This window comes from Sorex fumeus, unplaced genomic scaffold, assembly GCF_029834395.1.
Source record: "Sorex fumeus unplaced genomic scaffold, SorFum_2.1 ptg000098l, whole genome shotgun sequence".
NCBI classification, from domain to species: domain Eukaryota; kingdom Metazoa; phylum Chordata; class Mammalia; order Eulipotyphla; family Soricidae; genus Sorex; species Sorex fumeus.
In genome coordinates, this window is record NW_026606155.1 from 37,490,301 (window position 1) to 37,500,726 (window position 10,426).

Genomic DNA, 10,426 nt, shown 5'->3' on the forward strand with positions numbered 1-10,426 from the left:
TCGCTAGAAGAGGGAGAGGGAGAAGGGGAAGAAAGGAGAGGGTTTGGAGAGGAAAGGGGGAGGAGGAGGGCGAGGGGGAGCGAGGCACTCTGTAAGGTTGGAATTTACAGGTGAGTTAGTACTCTTTCAATGAATACTACTCTATAAAGAATGATTAAAGAGACTTCTGCACGCTAATGTGTTCCAAGTACTCTTGTAAAACACAGTTGAAACACACGGGGAACTAGACACAATCCCATCTGCCATCTCCCAGTTTATATTAAGTCAGAAGAAATAAACAACAAAAGGTAAATAGGCAAAGTAGTGGCACCTTGTGGTAAGGAAGAGAGGCAATGGGAGTGTAAACATTAGTTTTGTTGCTTAAGTAACATGTCTTTCTTCCAAATGAGTGGTATTTACTCTGTGGTACTCATTTCATAAACTGAAACTTACGAAATAAGAAAAGGCTGGGAATGTGATAATTCTATAAATGTGATAATTTTATAAATGCTTATATAATGATTGGGAAAAGACAGTTTGAAATGTGTATATGCAAGGGACCACTACTTGGGTATTTGTTAGAAGACAAAATCTTGGCATTTGTGACAAAATGGATGGAATTTGTGGGAATTATGCTAAGCTATAAAGACAGAAAAATATCAGGTGACTTTACTCGTGTAAGGAAAGAAGGAAAGGAAGAAGAAAAGAAAGGAAAAGAAAGAAAGAAAGAAAGAAAGAAAGAAAGAAAGAAAGAAAGAAAGAAAGAAAGAAAGAAAGAGAATTAAATAAGTGGAAAAATGGATTTGGTCAACAAAATGGTGGTTACCAAACAGGAAGAGAAGAATAAGGACTGGAAGACCAAATAGAGGAAGTAATTAGTGGAGAGTGACTCCTAGTGGGGGGTAATTAGAACTTTGGTGGTGGATGACATTTCCTCATATATTTGAAGAGGTGTAAAGCTCTACTAATAAAACATGCAAGGTGTTGGGAATGGGAATTTAGCTCTGTGATAACGTGATTAGCATATATATATGACCCCCAGGACACAACTCAAAAATTCTATATACCTCAATTTAAAAAATGAGTTAAAGGCCAGTGAGATAATTCAGCAGGTTGGATGCTTGCCTTGCATGCCCCACCTGAGATCAATTCCCTGCACTGCATGTAGTCCCTGGATCCTAGTTAGGAGTGATCCCCAGACACAGAGACAAGAGTAAATTCTGAGCACCCCAAGGTGTGGCCCCAAAACCAAGGTTAATTAGTTAATTTGGGGGAAGCACACATAATGTTTAAAGAAACAGTAAGCAAAGGATAAAAGATTGGCTTGTAACAGAAACTGTCTGATCATTAAGACCTATCAGTGATTTAGTAGAGAGGGAACTACAAGAAGTGAATTATTATGACGTTTGCCAAATGGTAATTTTCTGATTTCATTATTCTTTCCATATTTACCATAAACTTTATTCTGCGAGGTGATCAGCAATTTCTTTCTTAAATAGAAGAATTATACTAAATTGTTAAGTAAACTCTTTTCTTAATGTGGAGAACAATAAGGGGAAGAAAAAAATAATTGAAGGGTTATTTGCTGGGGCTGGAGCAATAGAACAGCAGGTAGGGCATTTGCTTGCACGCGGCCAACCCGGGTTCGATTCCCAGCATCCCATATGGTCCCCCAAGCACCGCCAGGAGTGATTCTTGAGTGCGGAGCCAGGAGTAACCCCTGAGCATCTGCTGGTTGTGACCCAAAAAGCAAAAAAAAAAAAAAAAAAAAGAAAGGTTATTTCCTTCGTTAAGTAGACAGGGAAAGCGCTTCACTCTTCAGAGTGAAAAAGACAATAAATCAAAATATGTGGGTATATATTAGAAATATAGAGCTTTTTGAAAAACTGGATATAAAGACTGGAGATATAGGACAGCAGGTAAGGCACTTGCCTTGTGTGAAGCTGAACTGGATTCCATCCCCAAAATTCCAACCATATTATCCCCGAGAACCTCCCAGGAGTGATCCCTGAGTGCAAAATTAGGAGTAAGCTCTAACCACTACCAGGTGTGTCCCCCCAAAAAATAAAAATTGAAAACATGGGGAGCTGGAGTGATAGCACAGAGGGTAGGGGGACTTGACTTGAGCACAGCTGACTGGGATTTTATATCCTTGGCATCCCATATGGTCTCCTGTGCACCATCAAAAGTAGCTCCTGAGTGCAGAGTTATGAGTAACTCCTGAGCATACTCCTGAATATGGCCCCAAAATAAAACAAAATAAATAATATACAAAGAAATAAATAATTAAAAAGCTGCATGTAGGAGGGAAGGAAGGTAGAGGAATTTCCTTGGTTGTTTCTGATAGTGAAACATCAAAATTAACCAGTAAGTTTGATTCTTGATAGGGTCAGAGATATGCATACTGTGCATGAAAGAGGCAGGTAGTTGATCCCTGGCCACATGGTCCCCAGTTACAACCTCCATGAGCAACCCATGAGCACAGAGTTCATAAGTAACCCTAAATCACCCCTGAAAACAAACAAAATTAACAAATTACTTAAAACAATAAAGGACTTGAATTTACATGGACTACTAGACAATTTGCCTAACCTTCACTAAAATATTCTCCTCGCAATTTTTTTCTGATAGGTCCTGATTTAGACCAGGTTGAGTCAAGGAAGTGAAGAAGAAAGCTGAAATATTTGTCATAAAAGGGTTTACCTTGAAGGTAAACTAAAAGGACTATAAACTTATTAGAGGTTTAATTACAGTTTTAATTAATGTCATTATTTGTGTGCTTCATGCTATTTGAGAGCCTGGTGCAAGAATTTGGAATTTCTTCTGAACTCATTTGTCAGAGGACGTGCTTAATTTTGCCTGTACTGTTTTTGTTATGGGGAAACTACACCCAGTGATGCTCAGGTATTACTCCTGGCTCTGCACTCACGAATTACACCTGGCTTTACGGCAGGATTCTGAAATGAAAACCGCGTCAGCTGCTAGGCAAATGCCCATACTAGACTATTTTGCATGGTGATTTGCATCTAGTTGATACTTAGTAAAAGTATAGGCTATGCAAGTAAATACAAGTTCATTTCCCTTTTTTTCCTGCTAGGTTATGAAATACTCAAAAATAAAACAATACTTACAACTGCAAGGAAAAAAAGTGTGAGTGGATAGGGACTGAAGTAATAGCACAGCAGGTAGGATGGTTGCTTTGTTTACAGCCAACCTGAGTTTGATGTCTGGTACCCAGATGCTCCATATGGTCCCAGGAGCCCTCCAGGAGTGATCCCTGATCATAGAGCCAGAAGAAAGTCCTGAGCACTGCCCGGTGTAACCCCAAACCCCCAAAAAGGAAAAAAATGTTAGTAGATAATTGTATTGATACTTTAAATTGAAAATTTTAGCTATTTAAATCTTACGTGTACTTTAGGAAATCTATACATATAATATTTTATATCATACCTTATATTTTTTTTAGAAAAAAAAAGCCTCAGGAAATATAATGTCCAGTGTGCTTACCCTCTAAATATCACATGTTAGGGATACAATATATGAATTTTTTTTTTTATTCCCAGGCTTACAATTAAGTTTCAACAAGCATTCTGAATGGTAAGAAAGAAACTAGCTCCATCACATTACTTTGTCATCTAGAAAAATAGGATTCCTTATCTAGAGAAGTTCACAATCTCAGAATATTTCTATAGATTATTTTATTGCCTCAGCATGTCATAATTTAATCAAGATAAGGTCTGCTCTCTTCTTAAAGTCAAGATCTTTCCCATAAAATTCATTACTTTCCAGGTTTGTCATTAGAGCTATACCATAAAGAACAACCTCTGAAGGTCGTAGCTCCATATCCCTTCCTCAGATTAACGACCCTTGATTAGATAGAATCTGAATGCCATAGCTACATTTTAATATATTGGGTGATGAATACTTTAAAATACTTCAGAAAAAATTAAACAGCTGTGATGATGTAGAATTTGCATAAGAATTCAATGTCCTTGAGCTATATGCACAAGAGTAAGTCTAAGTACAACTAGAGAAATGCTTTTAAATATTCTAAAAAGTAAAACTGATGTGTGTATATGTGTATATACATAGATATGTAGGTATAGTGCAATTAGAAAGAAAGAAAGAAAAATAGTCTCACGGAATTGAAAAAAAAAAAAAGTAGTTGAACACTCACCAAGGGGTAAAAAAATGAGCGCTTCTCCCAGGTGCCCGGCTAGCTCAGTCGGTAGAGCATGGGACTCTTAATCCCAGGGTCGTGGGTTCGAGCCCCACGTTGGGCGCGCAGTAACTTTTGCAACCACTATGAATTTTCTATAAACTTCCAAAATTGCCTTCAAAGCCTTTTATAACTAAGGTAAATTCTCCAAACTGACTGTATTTAAATACTCTCAACCCTCATGAGATTGCTTGTGCAAAGGCCGTTTTGCAAACGAAGCCGATTTCCACTGCGCTTGCGCATTTGAAAGCACCCGTTTCTCTTCCTTGATCCCTCCCTAACCCTCACAGAGGAAAGTGAAAGAACGCTGCTGAAAATCGAATCTGGTTTTCTGTGATAACGTGGACACATACGTAGTTGTTGATAAAGGACAGTTTTTGCATTATCAAAACAAAATTATGAGTGGCTCGTCTGTTTTAGCACCTTTTCTAAAACTTAAAAAGATCCTATGTGAAAGTTGTGGAAAACTCCAAAAGAAATAATCAACGCATCTTCCTTTCTTGTTTATTTCTTGACATGAAGTATGTTCAACGTGAAGGTGGACTAAACTCTACTAAAACCCTAAAACAATTTTTTTTGTGTGTATGTGTAAAGGAAGTACGGACAACAAATGAACTGTTAGATGTATAAAACAACTTTGATATTAGATTTAAATTTATTTTTTATTTGATGTAGATGCTGTTCTTTCATCTTAAGATACAATACACAATATTGAAAGTTGCCTTAAAAGAAAGAGAAATTTTTCTGTGCAGTTATATTTATATAACCAGTGGATACACCAAATTGTTTCTTCCATTGCTCTTGAGACTATTTGAGAGGATATATTCATCCAATTGGATAGATTTTTAGGAGTTAGTATTCTGGTAAGGGTCTTTGAAACAGAAACAGGAAAGGACTTAGATATGAAACTCAGTTGGGCAATTATATATTTACGTATATTTATATTTCATTATATATAAATACATAACATATATATGATAGATATGTATTACATATCTTTGCTCTTTACTGGGAAGTTTGATGCACTAAAAAAAAGATAAAGAACAATAGATAGACCCCAGCCCTTTATGCCCAGGATCTCACTTATTGAACCAATTGTGAATGGCAATGATTCTATGTGACCCTACTTAAAACATGAGACCTATCAATCCATAAATTACTAGACAAATCTATTAATTTTTCTCTCTTCTAATTTGTTCCCTTCAACATGCAAACATACTGCTATTTTTTTTATCTTAAAACAGAACTTTTGAGCTAAGTTCTAAACATCTAGTCATTACTTGATCCTTTTGGTGATATAGTGTCCAAGTCGGCTACCATTCTATTTGTTTCTCTTGGAATTCAGAATTCACATTCCTTCAAGCTCATTATTCCATTCTTCCTATCTTTCAACCCTAATAGCATCATTAGTTCAAATATTAATGTACTAATAATGTGTCAGTAGCTGTACAAGTTTGCTTTTTCTATTCATTGCTGTGAAGGATAACTGTGGAGGTATCTCATTCAGAATGTTATAATAAAAAAATCTTGTAATAGGATTTAGATTTAATTGAATAACTTTTGGGGGGTGGGTTTAAGAGAACAAGGGGCTCCTTTGGGACTGGATGTTTTCAGGCTGCAAGAGCAAGTCTATAATCTTAATAAATCTTACCCAGGGAAAGGGAACTATAGAGTGTTTTAGGTTGAGCAGTAATCAACTTGTCTAAAGTTCATTTGTTAAGGATTCACAAAATTCAAGAACAATTCCCCCCCCCCAATAACCCATTAAACAATGGGGGAAAGAGATGAACAGCAGAACAGCACTTCATTAAAGAAAACATAGCAATGGCCAGTGGGCACATGAATAGTATTCATAGTCACTGTAGAGATAAATAAAAAGAACAATGAGACATCATCTCAGTCAGTGCAAAAGTCATATATCAGATAAAAGATTGGAAACAACCAGTGCTGGGAAGAATGTGATAAAAAAAAAAAGAAACCCTTATCCCCCATTGATTCAGTCAGTATGAAAAGCAGGTTAGAGATTCTCATAAAAGTAAGAGTAGAGAAACTCAATCATCAATAACTTTGTAACTGTGTATGTCATGGTGATTCAATACTTTTTTCTTCTTTTTCTTTTTTTTGGGGGGGTCACATCCAGCGATGCTCAGGGGTTACTCCTGGCTCTGCACTCAGGAACTACTTCTGGTGGTGCTGGGGGGACCATATGGGATGCCAGGGATCAAACCCAGATCAGCCACATACAAGACAAACGCCCTACCCACTGTACTATCAATCCAGCCCCAATACTTTCTTCTTCTTTTTTTTTTTTTAAAGAATAGAGGCTGAAGAGATAGTAGAGTGAATAGGGTGCTTTCCTTGTACATGGTGGACCTGGGTTCAATCCCTGAGATTCCATATGGTCTTCCAAGCACCACTAGGATTAAGGCACTTGCCTAGCTCGCAGCTGACCCAGGTTTGATCCCCAGCACTCCATTATTACCTCCCAGCCTCACCAGGACTAATCTTAGTTGCAGAGCCAGGAGTCCTGAGCAGAGCAGGCCCAAAATCAAGACAAAAAAAGTAAGAACAGAGCTTCCAGGTGACTGACCTGTATATTCCACTTCTTGGCATCTATGTACAAACACAAAAACATTAATTCAAAAAGTTATATGCAGTTTGCCCACTTATTACAATAGCCAGGGTTTAAATGCCCAATGACGAATAACAAAGTTGGGGGGTGGGATGTACGAACACACACACATACATATACACAAAATAAAAAACACATATTAGAGTACTACATCACTCACTTTCAGAAAAGATGCTGGGAATTGAACCTGGGTCTGCCATGTTCAAAGCAAATGCCCCACCTGCTGTGCTATCGCTCTAGCCCCTATATCCTGGTTCTTAACAACAACAACCCCTGCCCTCTCCAAAACAGAAAAGCATCAACGTCAATAACAAAGACCAGGTCTCCAGCACTCCTAACCAAACGGTTATCCACTGGGAGTTTCCACAACCCTTTGATTTGATAATTTTTTGAAATGGGATACAGAGCTCAGGATGTTTACATTTTCCTGATTTTATTATAAAGGATACAACTGAGAAGCCAAATGGATGAGATGTACAAGGCAAGTGGTGGAAAACAAGATGGAACGTCAGCACCCTCTTCTGGAGCACCTTCTTCCCAGCACTTTGTTATGTTCACCCAGATGCTTTTATTTCTAAACCCTATTTTGGTTTTGCTTTTAGGCCCATCCAGTAATGCTGCAGGTAGCGGAGATATCTGTGGATAAGGCTTCTCCTGGATCAGTGGGACCATGTGGTGCAAGGGATCAAACCCAGGGCTCTTGCATGCAATAATTTCCAGGCCTTTATGCTCTTTGGGACCCTATGAACCCAATTTCTATCCCTTCAGTTTAACTTGAAGGATGAAGGGAGAGACTCAAAGATCCAAGCTTTTAACCATGGCTTGGGTTTTCTTTCCCAATTCTTGTCCTCAGTACAGTGGAGCCCACAAAGTTGACTCATTACAAGGAGACATGCTGAGGAAAATCCCTCATTAAAAGTCTTCCTCAGAAGAAGACATGACTGAAAAAAATTCCAAGGGATTAAGTAACTCTCTATAAGATGATCTCATGTTACTGTCACTCAAGAAATTACAACTATACTTCCATCCCTTTGAAGCTATGTCAGAACCAGGGGCAAGGGTAAAAATAGTACTACTCATTATTTAATACTTGCCTAACTTGTCTAAGTTTAAAACTCACTAAGCAACTCTTTGTCATTATTATTTTTTGCTTTTTGGGGTCACACCCAGTGATGATCAGGCATTACTCCTGTCATTGCTCAGGGGACCATATGGGATTCTGGGAACTGAACCCGGGTCGGCTGCGTACAAGGCAAATGCCTTACCTGCTGTGCTATCACTTCAGCCCCATCACTAAGCAACTCTTAAGCCGGTTCTTTTTTTCGTTTTTTGGTTTTGGGTCACATGTGCAATGATGTTCAGCGATTATAGTCCTAGCGATGTGCTCAGGAATCACTCCTGGAGGTGCTTAGGGGACCATTATAGGATGCAGGGGATTGAACACATTTATGTATTATGAATACTTAATTAAAACTAGCAATGCTTTAAGATCTTGTGCATAGAATTTAGTTCACATTGTCTTGAATAACCCTACTACTGAAATTCTACTTATCCTGCATAACATAAGCAACAGCACTGTCCTCCCGTTGTTCTTCGATTTTGCTCGAGCGGGCCCAGTAACGTTTCCATTGTGAGACTTGTTACTGTGTTTGGCATATTGAATACGTCATGGGTAGCTTTGCCGTGCAGGCGAGATACTCTCAGTAGCTCTCCAAGAGGGAGATAGGAATCGAACCTGGGTTGGTCCAGCCTGCCGCGTGCAAGGCAAACGCCCTACCTCTGTGCTATCATCCTGCATATCTAAGGTTAAGATGAAGTTTCCAAGAACCTTGTCAGAATTGATTACATCAGTAAAAACAATATTGCTTTTTGCTTTTGTTTTGGGGCCACACCTGATGATGCTCAGGAGTTATTATTCCTGGTTCTGCACTCAGGAATCACTCCTGGTGGTGCCCAGGAGAGCACATGGGATGCTGGAATCAAATGCAGGTCGTCTTCGTGCAAGGCAAGTGACTTACCTACTGTACAATCCCTCCAGCCCCCCATGTTTTTGATCATCAGTTTTGTATACAACCATTTGTACTAGGTTGTAAACTTAAGGGTAAAGATCCTTATCTTACTGATGCAGTATGTATTGTCTTAAAGCATTAGGTACATCACAAATCACAAATCATCCTGTTATTCGTCGATTGCCTCGAGCAGGCCCCAGTAACGTCTCTTTCATCCTAGCCCTGAGATTATATTCAAGGCTCTTTAGGAGAATGAGACCCATCATTGTTACTGGTATTTGGCATATTGGGTACGCCACAGGAAGTTTGCCAGACTCTGCCGTGTGGGCAGGCTACATTCAGTAGCCTGCCAGTTTGTCCAAAGTAGGAATGAGATAATGTCATAATAAGATGTCACGAGGCCTGGTTTTTGCAGCTGAAGACCTCCAGGACCAGCCACCACCATGCTGAGACGACTCTCCGCACACATGAAGGTACTGGCAGAGGGAAAAAGCCACGCAGGTTCCGGAGCCGAGATCTCCAAGCCTACTCGGATTGGGGCCGAGCATCCTCCACCCAGATCCTCCAAATTCCAGTAGGCGGGGGTCACACCCACCAACTGGCCCCCTGGCGCCATGTAATCCCATCAACGGCCAAGGTACATAGCAGGTAATTAATAAAATTTAAATGAATTTTATATACTTAGTTTGGGGGCCACAACTGATACTGCTTCTGGCAGTGCTTGCGACCATGTTGTGCAACGGATTGAACTGAAGTGCAGCCTTTGGTGTCATATTCCTAGCCCCTGAAATAATTTTAGGTTATAAATAAAACAGAACATGAGAAAATAGTGTTTCAAATGTGTAACACAAACATAAAAACGAATTCTACTTTTTGTCTTTAGGCCACATTTGTTACTCAAGGCTTACTCCTGATGGGCATATGAGGCACCAGGAACTGAACCCAAGTTGCATGCAGGCAAGCAATTTATCTGCTGGACTACTTCCGCAGCCCCAGCATTTCCCTATTTTTGGTTTTCAGGCCACACCAGGAATTACACCTGACTCTGAACTCCAAAGACATATATGGAATGCTGGGGATCAAGTCCTGGTCTATTGTGTGCAAGGCAAAACACCGATTGCTGTATTATTGCTCTGGCTCCCAGTCTTTCCTATTCTTAATGCCAGGAACCAGTTCTTTCAAGTGTCAGTATTTCCACATGCAAACCCTGTGTGAAAAGTAAGAAGATCCAGAAAAGGAATAGTAAAATGATGAAATTATGAGAAAGAATGGATGTGGGGATACAAAGTCCAGAAAAATGTTGCCAATTCCTATTCCTCAGAAGTAATGCTTAAGGATTGCCAGGTGTGACCTCCCCTTGACCTTCAGCAAAAAGAAAAAAAAAGGCTGTATATATAAGGCCCTGGCTCAATTCCCAGCATCAAATATACTCTGGAGTGACCCTTGAGTATCATGCTATGAGTGGGCCCTGAACACAGTCTTGTGCTGCCCAAATACCAAAATTAATCAATGACTTAAGTACATATTTTATTTAGAGTACATACTTCAAAGAATTATTGCTACAAAAGGAATAAAGTACTAAGGTAA

At 39.2% G+C, this 10,426-nt stretch overlaps 1 non-coding gene across 1 annotated transcript; it reads left to right on the forward strand.

Moving 5' to 3' along the window:
* Positions 1-4,189: 4,189 nt before the first annotated feature.
* Positions 4,190-4,262, forward strand: TRNAK-CUU (transfer RNA lysine (anticodon CUU)). Its single transcript has one exon. It is a non-coding gene; the product is annotated as a tRNA-Lys (tRNA).
* Positions 4,263-10,426: the final 6,164 nt, after the last annotated feature.